This window comes from Lissotriton helveticus, chromosome 3_1 (genome assembly GCF_964261635.1).
Source record: "Lissotriton helveticus chromosome 3_1, aLisHel1.1, whole genome shotgun sequence".
NCBI lineage: Eukaryota > Metazoa > Chordata > Amphibia > Caudata > Salamandridae > Lissotriton > Lissotriton helveticus.
This window is the reverse complement of record NC_136061.1, coordinates 1,102,684,338-1,102,699,602: the sequence shown is the minus strand read 5'-3', so window position 1 is coordinate 1,102,699,602 and position 15,265 is coordinate 1,102,684,338.

Sequence of the window (15,265 nt, the reverse complement as noted above, 5' to 3'; positions counted from 1 at the left end):
TTTGCTCACCATGCCATTCCAGTTTGAACCCAGCCATATGCAAATCAGTCTTGACCCTGTGCCCCATGGGAACAGTCCAGCCCGAACCGCCAAGCCTGGTCATCCCTGGACTGGAAACAAGCATCCAAGGACCGGTTTCGGGCTTTCAGCCCTCATCAGCCTGGATAGCTTGATTCCCGTGGCGTGGAGAGCACAGGACTCACATTTGAGCATACAAGTCACACTCAGGGTGACAATTGCAAAAACAACAGGTGATGGACAGAATGCAGAACAATGTCATACATTCACCCCAGTACAGAGATCTGGGCCTAAATCCATCCTTTTTTGCTCACCATGCCATTCCAGTTTGCACCTAGCCATATGCAAATCAGTCTTGACCCTGTGCCCCATGGGAACAGTCCAGCCCGAACTGCCAAGCCTGGTCCTCCCTGGACTGGAAACAAGCATCCAAGGACCGGTTTCGGGCTTTAAGCCCTCATCAGCCTGGATAGCTTGATTCCAGTGGCATGGAGAGCACGGGACTCACGTCTGAGCATACCCGTCACACTCAGGGTGACAATTGCAAAAACAACAGGTGATTAACAGAATGCAGAACAATGTCATACATTCACCCCAGTACACTCAGGGTGACAATTGCAAAAACAACAGGTGATGGACAGAATGCAGAACAATGTCATACATTCACCCCAGTACAGAGATCTGGGCCTAAATCCATCGTTTTTTTTGCTAACCATGCCATTCCAGTTTGAACCCAGCCATATGCAAATCAGTCTTGACCCTGTGCCTCATGGGAACAGTCCAGCCCGAACTGCCAAGCCTGGTCCTCCCTGGACTGGAAACAAGCATCCAATGTCCGGTTTCGGGATTTCAGCCTGGATAGCTTGATTCCAGTGGCGTGGAGAGCACGGGACTCACGTCTGAGCATACCCGTCACACTCAGGGTGACAATTGCAAAAACAACAGGTGATGGACAGAATGCAGAACAATGTCATACATTCACCCCAGTACAGAGATCTGGGCCTAAATCCATTGTTTTTTTGCTCACCATGCCATTCCAGTTTGAACCCAGCCATATGCAAATCAGTCTTGACCCTGTGCCCCATGGGAACAGTCCAGCCCGAACCGCCAAGCCTGGTCATCCCTGGACTGGAAACAAGCATCCAAGGACCGGTTTCGGGCTTTCAGCCCTCATCAGCCTGGATAGCTTGATTCCCGTGGTGTGGAGAGCACAGGACTCACGTTTGAGCATACCCGTCACACTCAGGGTGACAATTGCAAAAACAACAGGTGATGGACAGAATGCAGAACAATGTCATACATTCACCCCAGTACAGAGATCTGGGCCTAAATCCATCCTTTTTTGCTCACCATGCCATTCCAGTTTGCACCTAGCCATATGCAAATCAGTCTTGACCCTGTGCCCCATGGGAACAGTCCAGCCCGAACTGCCAAGCCTGGTCCTCCCTGGACTGGAAACAAGCATCCAAGGACCGGTTTCGGGCTTTAAGCCCTCATCAGCCTGGATAGCTTGATTCCAGTGGCATGGAGATTACGGGACTCACGTCTGAGCATACCCGTCACACTCAGGGTGACAATTGGAAAAACAACAGGTGATGGACAGAATGCAGAACAATATCATACATTCACCCCAGTACAGAGATCTGGGCCTAAATCCATCATTTTTATGCTCACCATGCCATTCCAGTTTGAACCCAGCCAAATGCAAATCAGTCTTGACCCTGTGACCCATGGGAACAGTCCAGCCCGAACTGCCAAGCCTGGTCCTCCCTGGACTGGAAACAAGCATCCAAGGACTGGTTTCGGGCTTTCAGCCCTCATCAGCATGGATAGCTTGATTCCATTGGCGTGGAGAGCACGGGACTCACGTCTGAGCATACTCGTCACACTCAGGGTGACAATTGCAAAAACAACAGGTGATGGACAGAATGCAAAACAATGTCATACATTCACCCCAGTACAGAGATCTGGGCCTAAATCCATCCTTTTTTTGCTCACCGTGCCATTCCAGTTTGAACCTAGCCATGTGCAAATCAGTCTTGACCCTGTGCCCCATGGGAACAGTCCAGCCCGAACTGCCAAGCCTGGTCCTCCCTGGACTGGAAACAAGCACCCAAGGACCGGTTTCGGGCTTTCAGCCTGGATAGCTTGATTCCAGTGGCGTGGAGAGCACGGGACTCACGTCTGAGCATACCCGTCACACTCAGGGTGACAAATGCAAAAACATCAGGTGATGGACAGAATGCAGAACAATGTCATACATTCACCCCAGTACAGAGATCTGGGCCTAAATCTATCATATTTTTTGCTCACCATGCCATTCGAGTTTGAACCCAGCCATATGCAAATCAGTCTTAACCCTGTGCCCCATGGGAACAGTCCAGCCCGAACTGCCAAGCCTGGTCCTCCCTGGACTGGAAACAAGCATCCAAGGACCGGATTCGGGCTTTCAGCCCTCATCAGCCTGGATAGCTTGATTCCAGTAGCATGGAGAGCACGGGACTCACGTCTGAGCATACCCGTCACACTCAGGGTGACAATTGCAAAAACAACAGGTGATGGACAGAATGCAGAACAATGTCATACATTCACCCCAGTACAGAGATCTGGGCCTAAATCCATCCTTTTTTTGCTCACCGTGCCATTCCAGTTTGAACCTAGCCATATGCAAATCAGTCTTGACCCTGTGCCCCATGGGAACAGTCCAGCCCGAACTGCCAAGCCTGGTCCTCCCTGGACTGGAAACAAGCTTCCAAGGACCGGTTTTGGGCTTTCAGCCCTCATCAGCCTGGATGGCTTGATTCCAGTGGCGTGGAGAGCACGGGACTCACGTCTGAGCATACCCGTCACACTCAGGGTGACAATTGCAAAAACAACAGGTGATGGACAGAATGCAGAACAATGTCATACATTCACCCCAGTACAGAGATCTGGGCCTAAATCCATCCTTTTTTTGCTCACCATGCCATTTCAGTTTGAACCTAGCCATATGCAAATCAGTCTTGTGTGCCCCATGGGAACAGTCCAGCCCGAACTGCCAAGCCTGGTCCTCCCTGGACTGGAAACAAGCATCCAAGGACCGGTTTGGGGCTTTTAGCCCTCATCAGCCTGGATAGCTTGATTCCAGTGGCATGGAGAGCACGGGACTCACGTCTGAGCATGCCCGTCACACTCAGGGTGACAATTGCAAAAACAACAGGTGATGGACAGAATGCAGAACAATGTCATACATTCACCCCAGTACAGAGATCTGGGCCTAAATCCATCGTTTTATTTGATAACCATGCCATTCCAGTTTGAACCCAGCCATATGCAAATCAGTCTTGACCCTGTACCCCATGGGAACAGTCCAACCAAAACTGCCAAGCCTGGTCCTCCCTGGACTGGAAACAAGCATCCAAGGACTGGTTTCGGGCTTTCAGCCTGGATAGCTTGATTCCAGTGGCGTGGAGAGCACGGGACTCACGTCTGAGCATACCCGTCACACTCAGGGTGACAATTGCAAAAACAACAGGTGATGGACAGAATGCAGAACAATGTCATACATTCACCCCAGTACAGGGATCTGGGCCTAAATCCATTGTTTTTTTGCTCACCATGCCATTCCAGTTTGAACCCAGCCATATGCAAATCAGTATTGACCCTGTGCCCCATGGGAACAGTCCAGCCCGAACTGCCAAGCCTGGTCCTCCCTGGACTGGAAACAAGCATCCAAGGACCGGTTTCGGGCTTTCAGCCTGGATAGCTTGATTCCAGTGTCGTGGAGAGCACGGGACTCACGTCTGAGCATACCCGTCACACTCAGGGTGACAATTGCAAAAACAACAGGTGATGGACAGAATGCAGAACAATGTCATACATTCACCCCAGTACAGGGATCTGGGCCTAAATCCATTGTTTTTTTGCTCACCATGCCATTCCAGTTTGAACCCAGCCATATGCAAATCAGTATTGACCCTGTGCCCCATGGGAACAGTCCAGCCCGAACTGCCAAGCCTGGTCCTCCCTGGACTGGAAACAAGCATCCAAGGACTGGTTTCGGGCTTTCAGCCCTCATCAGCCTGGATAGCTTGATTCCAGTGGCGTGGAGAGCACAGGACTCACGTCTGAGCATACCCGTCACACTCAGGGTGACAATTGCAAAAAAAACAGGTGATGGACAGAATGCAGAACAATGTCATACATTCACCCCAGTACACTCAGGGTGACAATTGCAAAAACAACAGGTGATGGACAGAATGCAGAACAATGTCATACATTCACCCCAGTACAGAGATCTGGGCCTAAATCCATCGTTTTTTTTGCTAACCATGCCATTCCAGTTTGAACCCAGCCATATGCAAATCAGTCTTGACCCTGTGCCCCATGGGAACAGTCCAGCCCGAACTGCCAAGCCTGGTCCTCCCTGGACTGGAAACAAGCATCCAAGGACCGGTTTCGGGCTTTCAGCCTGGATAGCTTGATTCCAGTGGCGTGGAGAGCACGGGACTCACGTCTGAGCATACCCGTCACACTCAGGGTGACAATTGCAAAAACAACAGGTGATGGATAGAATGCAGAACAATGTCATACATTCACCCCAGTACAGAGATCTGGGCCTAAATCCATCGTTTTTTTTGCTAACCATGCCATTCCAGTTTGAACCCAGCCATATGCAAATCAGTCTTGACCCTGTGCCCCAATGGAACAGTCCAGCCCGAACCGCCAAGCCTGGTCATCCCTGGACTGGAAACAAGCATCCAAGGACCGGTTTCGGGCTTTCAGCCCTCATCAGCCTGGATAGCTTGATTCCCGTGGCGTGGAGAGCACAGGACTCACGTTTGAGCATACCCGTCACACTCAGGGTGACAATTTTAAAAACAACAGGTGATGGACAGAATGCAGAACAATGTCATACATTCACCCCAGTACAGAGATCTGGGCCTAAATCCATCCTTTTTTGCTCACCATGCCATTCCAGTTTGCACCTAGCCATATGCAAATCAGTCTTGACCCTGTGCCCCATGGGAACAGTCCAGCCCAAACTGCCAAGCCTGGTCCTCCCTGGACTGGAAACAAGCATCCAAGGACCGGTTTCGGGCTTTAAGCCCTCATCAGCCTGGATAGCTTGATTCCAGTGGCATGGAGAGCACGGGACTCACGTCTGAGCATACCCGTCACACTCAGGGTGACAATTGGAAAAACAACAGGTGATGGACAGAATGCAGAACAATATCATACATTCACCCCAGTACAGAGATCTGGGCCTAAATCCATCATTTTTTTGCTCACCATGCCATTCCAGTTTGAACCCAGCCAAATGCAAATCAGTCTTGACCCTGTGCCCCATGGGAACAGTCCAGCCCGAACTGCCAAGCCTGGTCCTCCCTGGACTGGAAACAAGCATCCAAGGACTGGTTTCGGGCTTTCAGCCCTCATCAGCATGGATAGCTTGATTCCATTGGCGTGGAGAGCACGGGACTCACGTCTGAGCATACTCGTCACACTCAGGGTGACAATTGCAAAAACAACAGGTGATGGACAGAATGCAGAACAATGTCATACATTCACCCCAGTACAGAGATCTGGGCCTAAATCCATCCTTTTTTTGCTCACCATGCCATACCAGTTTGAACCTAGCCATATGCAAATCAGTCTTGACCCTGTGCCCCATGGGAACAGTCCAGCCCGAACTGCCAAGCCTGGTCCTCCCTGGACTGGAAACAAGCTTCCAAGGACCGGTTTTGGGCTTTCAGCCCCCATCAGCCTGGATGGCTTGATTCCAGTGGCGTGGAGAGCACGGGACTCACGTCTGAGCATACCCGTCACACTCAGGGTGACAATTGCAAAAACAACAGGTGATGGACAGAATGCAGAACAATGTCATACATTCACCCCAGTACAGAGATCTGGGCCGAAATCCATCCTTTTTTTGCTCACCATGCCACTCCAGTTTGAACCTAGCCATATGCAAATCAGTCTTGTGTGCCCCATGGGAACAGTCCAGCCCGAACTGCCAAGCCTGGTCCTCCCTGGACTGGAAACAAGCATCCAAGGACCGGTTTCGGGCTTTCAGCCTGGATAGCTTGATTCCAGTGGCGTGGAGAGCACGGGACTCACGTCTGAGCATACCCGTCACACTCAGGGTGACAATTGCAAAAACAACAGGTGATGGACAGAATGCAGAACAATGTCATACATTCACCCCAGTACAGAGATCTGGGCCTAAATCTATCATTTTTTTGCTCACCATGCCATTCCAGTTTGAACCCAGCCATATGCAAATCAGTCTTAACCCTGTGCCCCATGGGAACAGTCCAGCCCGAACTGCCAAGCCTGGTCCTCCCTGGACTGGAAACAAGCATCCAAGGACCGGATTCGGGCTTTCAGCCCTCATCAGCCTGGATAGCTTGATTCCAGTGGCGTGGAGAGCACGGGACTCACGTCTGAGCATACCCGTCACACTCAGGGTGACAATTGCAAAAACAACAGGTGATGGACAGAATGCAGAACAATGTCATACATTCACCCCAGTACAGAGATCTGGGCCTAAATCTATCATTTTTTTGCTCACCATGCCATTCCAGTTTGAACCCAGCCATATGCAAATCAGTCTTGACCCTGTGCCCCATGGGAACAGTCCAGCCCGAACTGCCAAACCTGGTCCTCCCTGGACTGGAAACAAGCATCCAAGGACCGGTTTCGGGTTTTCAGCCTGGATAGCTTGATTCCAGTGGCGTGGAGAGCACGGGACTCACGTCTGAGCATACCCGTCACACTCAGGGTGATAATTGCAAAAATAACAGGTGATGGACAGAATGCAGAACAATGTCATACATTCACCCCAGTACAGAGATCTGGGCCTAAATCCATCGTTTTTTTGCTCACCATGCCATTCCAGTTTAAACCCAGCCATATGCAAATCAGTCTTGACCTTGTGCCCCATGGGAACAATCCAGCCCGAACTGCCAAGCCTGGTCCTCCCTGGACTGGAAACAAGCATCCAAGGACCGGTTTCGGGCTTTTAGCCCTCATCAGCCTGGATAGCTTGATTCCAGTGGCATGGAGAGCACGGGACTCACGTCTGAGCATACCCGTCACACTCAGGGTGACAATTGCAAAAACAACAGGTGATGGACAGAATGCAGAACAATGTCATACATTCACCCCAGTACAGAGATCTGGGCCTAAATCCATCGTTTTATTTGCTAACCATGCCATTCCAGTTTGAACCCAGCCATATGCAAATCAGTCTTGACCCTGTGCCCCATGGGAACAGTCCAGCCCGAACTGCCAAGCCTGGTCCTCTCTGGACTGGAAACAAGCATCCAAGGACCGGTTTCGGGCTTTCAGCCTGGATAGCTTGATTCCAGTGGCGTGGAGAGCACGGGACTCACTTCTGAGCATACCCGTCACACTCAGGGTGACAATTGCAAAAACAACAGGTGATGGACAGAATGCAGAACAATGTCATACATTCACCCCAGTACAGGGATCTGGGCCTAAATCCATTGTTTTTTTGCTCACCATGCCATTCCAGTTTGAACCCAGCCATCTGCAAATCAGTATTGACCCTGTGCCCCATGGGAACAGTCCAGCCCGAACTGCCAAGCCTGGTCCTCCCTGGACTGGAAACAAGCATCCAAGTACCGGTTTCGGGCTTTCAGCCCTCATCAGCCTGGATAGCTTGAATCCAGTGGCGTGGAGAGCACAGGACTCACGTCTGAGCAAATCCGTCACACTCAGGGTGACAATTGCAAAAACAACAGGTGATGGACAGAATGCAGAACAATGTCATACATTCACCCCAGTACACTCAGGGTGACAATTGCAAAAACAACAGGTGATGGACAGAATGCAGAACAATGTCATACATTCACCCCAGTACAGAGATCTGGGCCTAAATCCATCGTTTTTTTTGCTCACTATGCCATTCCAGTTTGCACCTAGCCATATGCAAATCAGTCTTGACCCTGTGCCCCATGGGAACAGTCCAGCCCGAACTGCCAAGCCTGGTCCTACCTGGACTGGAAACAAGCATCCAAGGACCGGTTTCGGGCTTTAAGCCCTCATCAGCCTGGATAGCTTGATTCCAGTGGCATGGAGAGTATGGGACTCACGTCTGAGCATACCCGTCACACTCAGGGTGACAATTGGAAAAACAACAGGTGATGGACAGAATGCAGAACAATGTCATACATTCACCCCAGTACAGAGATCTGGGCCTAAATCCATCCTTTTTTTGCTCACCATGCCATTCCAGTTTGAACCTAGCCATATGCAAATCAGTCTTGACCCTGTGCCCCATGGGAACAGTCCAGCCCGAACTGCCAAGCCTGGTCCTCCCTGGACTGGAAACAAGCTTCCAAGGACCGGTTTTGGGCTTTCAGCCCTCATCAGCCTGGATGGCTTGGTTCCAGTGGCGTGGAGAGCACGGGACTCACGTCTGAGCATACCCGTCACACTCAGGGTGACAATTGCAAAAACAACAGGTGATGGACAGAATGCAGAACAATGTCATACATTCACCCCAGTACAGAGATCTGGGCCTAAATCCATCCTTTTTTTGCTCACCATGCCACTCCAGTTTGAACCTAGCCATATGCAAATCAGTCTTGTGTGCCCCATGGGAACAGTCCAGCCCGAACTGCCAAGCCTGTTCCTCCCTGGACTGGAAACAAGCATCCAAGGACCGGTTTCGGGCTTTCAGCCTGGATAGCTTGATTCCAGTGGCGTGGAGAGCACGGGACTCACGTCTGAGCATACCCGTCACACTCAGGGTGACAATTGCAAAAACAACAGGTGATGGACAGAATGCAGAACAATCTCATACATTCACCCCAGTACACTCAGGGTGACAATTGCAAAAACAACAGGTAATTGACAGAATGCAGAACAATGTCATACATTCACCCCAGTACAGAGATCTGGGCCTAAATCCATCGTTTTTTTTGCTAACCATGCCATTCCAGTTTGAACCCAGCCATATGCAAATCAGTATTGACCCTGTGCCCCATGGGAACAGTCCAGCCCGAACTGCCAAGCCTGGTCCTCCCTGGACTGGAAACAAGCATCCAAGAACCGGTTTCGGGCTTTCAGCCTGGAAAGCTTGATTCCAGTGGCGTGGAGAGCACGGGACTCACGTCTGAGCATACCCGTCACACTCATGGTGACAATTGCAAAAACAACAGGTGATGGACAGAATGCAGAACCATGTCATACATTCACCCCAGTACAGAGATCTGGGCCTAAATCCATTGTGTTTTTTGCTCACCATGCCATTCCAGTTTGAACCCAGCCATATGCAAATCAGTCTTGACCCTGTGCCCCATGGGAACAGTCCAGTCCGAACTGCCAAGCCTGGTCCTCCCTGGACTGGAAACAAGCATCCAAGGACCGGTTTCGGGCTTTAAGCCCTCATCAGCCTGGATAGCTTGATTCCAGTGGCATGGAGAGCACTGGACTCACGTCTGAGCATACCCGTCACACTCAGGGGGACAATTGCAAAAACAACAGGTGATGGACAGAATGCAGAACAATGTCATACATTCACCCCAGTAGAGAGATCTGGGCCTAAATCCATCGTTTTTTTGCTCACCATGCCATTCCAGTTTGAACCCAGCCATATGCAAATCAGTCTTGACCCTGTGCCCCATGGGAACAGTCCAGCCCGAACTGCCACGCCTGGTCCTCCCTGGACTGAAAACAATCATCCAAGGACCGGTTTCGGGCTTTCACCCCTCATCAGCCTGGATGGCTTGATTCCAGTGGCGTGGAGAGCACGGGACTCACGTCTGAGCATACCCGTCACACTCAGGGTGACAATTGCAAAAACAACAGGTGATGGACAGAATGCAGAACAATGTCATACATTCACCCCAGTACAGAGATCTGGCCCTAAATCCATCCTTGTTTTGCTCACCATGCCATTCCAGTTTGAACCTAGCCATATGCAAATCAGTCTTGACCCTGTGCCCCATGGGAACAGTCCAGCCCGAACTGCCAAGCCTGGTCCTCCCTGGACTGGAAACAAGCTTCCAAGGACCGGTTTCGGGCTTTCAGCCTGGATAGCTTGATTCCAGTGGCATGGAGAGCACAGGACTCACGTCTGAGCATACCCGTCACACTCAGGGTGACAATTGCAAAAACAACAGGTGATGGACAGAATGCAGAACAATGTCATACATTCACCCCAGTACAGAGATCTGGGCCTAAATCCATCCTTTTTTTGCTCACCATGCCACTCCAGTTTGAACCTAGCCATATGCAAATCAGTCTTGTGTGCCCCATGGGAACAGTCCAACCCGAACTGCCAAGCCTGGTCCTCCCTGGACTGGAAACATGCAGCCAAGGACCGGTTTTGGGCTTTCAGCCTGGATAGCTTGATTCCAGTGGCGTGGAGAGCACGGGACTCACGTCTGAGCATACCCGTCACACTCAGGGTGACAATTGCAAAAACAACAGGTGATGGACAGAATGCAGAACAATGTCATACATTCACCCCAGTACAGAGATCTGGGCCTAAATCCATCCTTGTTTTGCTCACCATGCCATTCCAGTTTGAACCTAGCCATATGCAAATCAGTCTTGACCCTGTGCCCCATGTGAACAGTCCAGCCCGAACTGCCAAGCCTGGTCCTCCCTGGACTGGAAACAAGCTTCCAAGGACCGGTTTCGGGCTTTCAGCCTGGATAGCTTGATTCCAGTGGCGTGGAGAGCACGGGACTCACGTCTGAGCATACCCGTCAACCTCAGGGTGACAATTGCAAAAACAACAGGTGATGGACAGAATGCAGAACAATGTCATACATTCACCCCAGTACAGAGATCTGGGCCTAAATCCATCCTTTTTTTGCTCACCATGCCACTCCAGTTTGAACCTAGCCATATGCAAATCAGTCTTGTGTGCCCCATGGGAACAGTCCAGCCCGAACTGCCAAGCCTGGTCCTCCCTGGACTGGAAACAAGCAGCCAAGGACCGGTTTCGGGCTTTCAGCCTGGATAGCTTGATTCCAGTGGCATGGAGAGCACGGGACTCACGTCTGAGCATACTCGTCACACTCAGGGTGACAATTGCAAAAACAACAGGTGATGGACAGAATGCAGAACAATGTCATACATTCACCCCAGTACAGAGATCTGGGCCTAAATCCATCCTTTTTTTGCTCACCATGCCATTCCAGTTTGAACCTAGCCATATGCAAATCAGTCTTGACCCTGTGCCCCATGGGAACAGTCCAGCCCGAACTGCCAAGCCTGGTCCTCCCTGGACTGGAAACAAGCTTCCAAGGACCGGTTTAGGGCTTTCAGCCCCCATCAGCCTGGATGGCTTGATTCCAGTGGCGTGGAGAGCACGGGACTCACGTCTGAGCATACCCGTCACACTCAGGGTGACAATTGCAAAAACAACAGGTGATGGACAGAATGCAGAACAATGTCATACATTCACCCCAGTACAGAGATCTGGGCCTAAATCCATCCTTTTTTTGCTCACCATGCCACTCCAGTTTGAACCTAGCCATATGCAAATCAGTCTTGTGTGCCCCATGGGAACAGTCCAGCCCGAACTGTCAAGCCTGGTCCTCCCTGGACTGGAAACAAGCATCCAAGGACCGGTTTCGGGCTTTCAGCCTGGATAGCTTGATTCCAGTGGCGTGGAGAGCACGGGACTCACGTCTGAGCATACCCGTCACACTCAGGGTGACAATTGCAAAAACAACAGGTGATGGACAGAATGCAGAACAATGTCATACATTCACCCCAGTACAGAGATCTGGGCCTAAATCTATCATTTTTTTGCTCACCATGCCATTCCAGTTTGAACCCAGCCATATGCAAATCAGTCTTAACCCTGTGCCCCATGGGAACAGTCCAGCCCGAACTGCCAAGCCTGGTCCTCCCTGGACTGGAAACAAGCATCCAAGGACCAGATTCGGGCTTTCAGCCCTCATCAGCCTGGATAGCTTGATTCCAGTGGCATGGAGAGCACGGGACTCACGTCTGAGCATACCCGTCACACTCAGGGTGACAATTGCAAAAACAACAGGTGATGGACAGAATGCAGAACAATGTCATACATTCACCCCAGTACAGAGATCTGGGCCTAAATCCATCCTTTTTTTGCTCACCATGGCATTCCAGTTTGAACCCAGCCATATGCAAATCAGTCTTGACCCTGTGCCCCATGGGAACAGTCCAGCCCGAACTGCCAAGCCTGGTCCTCCCTGGACTGGAAACAAGCATCCAAGGACCGGTTTCGGGTTTTCAGCCTGGATAGCTTGATTCCAGTGGCGTGGAGAGCACGGGACTCACGTCTGAGCATACCCGTCACACTCAGGGTGACAATTGCAAAAACAACAGGTGATGGACAGAATGCAGAACCATGTCATACATTCACCCCAGTACAGAGATCTGGGCCTAAATCCATTGTGTTTTTTGCTCACCATGCCATTCCAGTTTGAACCCAGCCATATGCAATTCAGTCTTGACTCTGTGCCCCATGGGAACAGTCCAGCCCGAACTGCCAAGCCTGGTCCTCCCTGGACTGGAAACAAGCATCCAAGGACCGGTTCCGGGCTTTCAGCCCTCATCAGCCTGGATAGCTTGATTCCAGTGGCATGGAGAGCACGGGTCTCACGTCTGAGCATACCCGTCACACTCAAGGTGATAATTGCAAAAACAACAGGTGATGGACAGAATGCAGAACAATGTCATACATTCACCCCAGTACAGAGATCTGGGCCTAAATCCATCGTTTTTTTGCTCACCATGCCATTCCAGTTTAAACCCAGCCATATGCAAATCAGTCTTGACCCTGTGCCCCATGGGAACAATCCAGCCCGAACTGCCAAGCCTGGTCCTCCCTGGACTGGAAACAAGCATCCAAGGACCGGTTTCGGGCTTTTAGCCCTCATCAGCCTGGATAGCTTGATTCCAGTGGCATGGAGAGCCCGGGACTCACGTCTGAGCATACCCGTCACACTCAGGGTGACAATTGCAAAAACAACAGGTGATGGACAGAATGCAGACCAATGTCATACATTCACCCCAGTACAGAGATCTGGGCCTAAATCCATCGTTTTATTTGCTAACCATGCCATTCCAGTTTGAACCCAGCCATATGCAAATCAGTCTTGACCCTGTGCCCCATGGGAACAGTCCAGCCCGAACTGCCAAGCCTGGTCCTCCCTGGACTGGAAACAAGCATCCAAGGACCGGTTTCGGGCTTTCAGCCTGGATAGCTTGATTCCAGTGGCGTGGAGAGCACGGGACTCACGCCTGAGCATACCCGTCACACTCAGGGTGACAATTGCAAAAACAACAGGTGATGGACAGAATGCAGAACAATGTCATACATTCACCCCAGTACAGGGATCTGGGCCTAAATCCATTGTTTTTTTGCTCACCATGCCATTCCAGTTTGAACCCAGCCATATGCAAATCAGTATTGACCCTGTGCCCCATGGGAACAGTCCAGCCCGAACTGCCAAGCCTGGTCCTCCCTGGACTGGAAACAAGCATCCAAGGACCGGTTTCGGGCTTTCAGCCCTCATCAGCCTGGATAGCTTGATTCCAGTGGCGTGGAGAGCACAGGACTCACGTCTGAGCAAACCCGTCACACTCAGGGTGACAATTGCAAAAACAACAGGTGATGGACAGAATGCAGAACAATGTCATACATTCACCCCAGTACACTCAGGGTGACAATTGCAAAAACAACAGGTGATGGACAGAATGCAGAACAATGTCATACATTCACCCCAGTACAGAGATCTGGGCCTAAATCCATCGTTTTTTTTGCTCACCATGCCATTCCAGTTTGCACCTAGCCATATGCAAATCAGTCTTGACCCTGTGCCCCATGGGAACAGTCCAGCCCGAACTGCCAAGCCTGGTCCTACCTGGACTGGAAACAAGCATCCAAGGACCGGTTTCGGGCTTTAAGCCCTCATCAGCCTGGATAGCTTGATTCCAGTGGCATGGAGAGTATGGGACTCACGTCTGAGCATACCCGTCACACTCAGGGTAACAATTGGAAAAACAACAGGTGATGGACAGAATGCAGAACAATATCATACATTCACCCCAGTACAGAGATCTGGGCCTAAATCCATCATTTTTTTGCTCACCATGCCATTCCAGTTTGAACCCAGCCAAATGCAAATCAGTCTTGATCCTGTGCCCCATGGGAACAGTCCAGCCCGAACTGCCAAGCCTGGTCCTCCCTGGACTGGAAACAAGCATCCAAGAACTGGTTTCGGGCTTTCAGCCCTCATCAGCATGGATAGCTTGATTCCAGTTGCGTGGAGAGCACGGGACTCACGTCTGAGCATACTCGTCACACTCAGGGTGACAATTGCAAAAACAACAGGTGATGGACAGAATGCAGAACAATGTCATACATTCACCCCAGTACAGAGATCTGGGCCTAAATCCATCCTTTTTTTGCTCACCATGCCATTCCAGTTTGAACCTAGCCATATGCAAATCAGTCTTGACCCTGTGCCCCATGGGAACAGTCCAGCCCGAACTGCCAAGCCTGGTCCTCCCTGGACTGGAAACAAGCATCCAAGGTCCGGTTTCGGGCTTTCAGCCTGGATAGCTTGATTCCAGTGGCGTGGAGAGCACGGGACTCACGTCTGAGCATACCCGTCACACTCAGGGTGACAATTGCAAAAACAACGGGTGATGGACAGAATGCAGAACAATGTCATACATTCACCCCAGTACAGAGATCTGGGCCTAAATCCATTGTTTTTTTGCTCACCATGCCATTCCAGTTTGAACCCAGCCATATGCAAATCAGTCTTGACCCTGTGCCCCATGGGAACAGTCCAACCCGAACCGCCAAGCCTGGTCATCCCTGGACTGGAAACAAGCATCCAAGGACCGGTTTCGGGCTTTCAGCCCTCATCAGCCTGGATAGCTTGATTCCCGTGGCGTGGAGAGCACAGGACTCACGTTTGAGCATACCCGTCACACTCAGGGTGACAATTGCAAAAACAACAGGTGATGGACAGAATGCAGAACAATGTCATACATTCACCCCAGTACAGAGATCTGGGCCTAAATCCATCATTTTTTTGCTCACCATGCCATTCCAGTTTGAACCTAGCCATATGCAAATCAGTCTTGACCCTGTGCCCCATGGGAACAGTCCAGCCCGAACTGCCAAGCCTGGTCCTCCCTGGACTGGAAACAAGCTTCCAAGGACCGGTTTAGGGCTTTTAGCCCCATCAGCCTGGATGGCTTGATTCCAGTGGCGTGG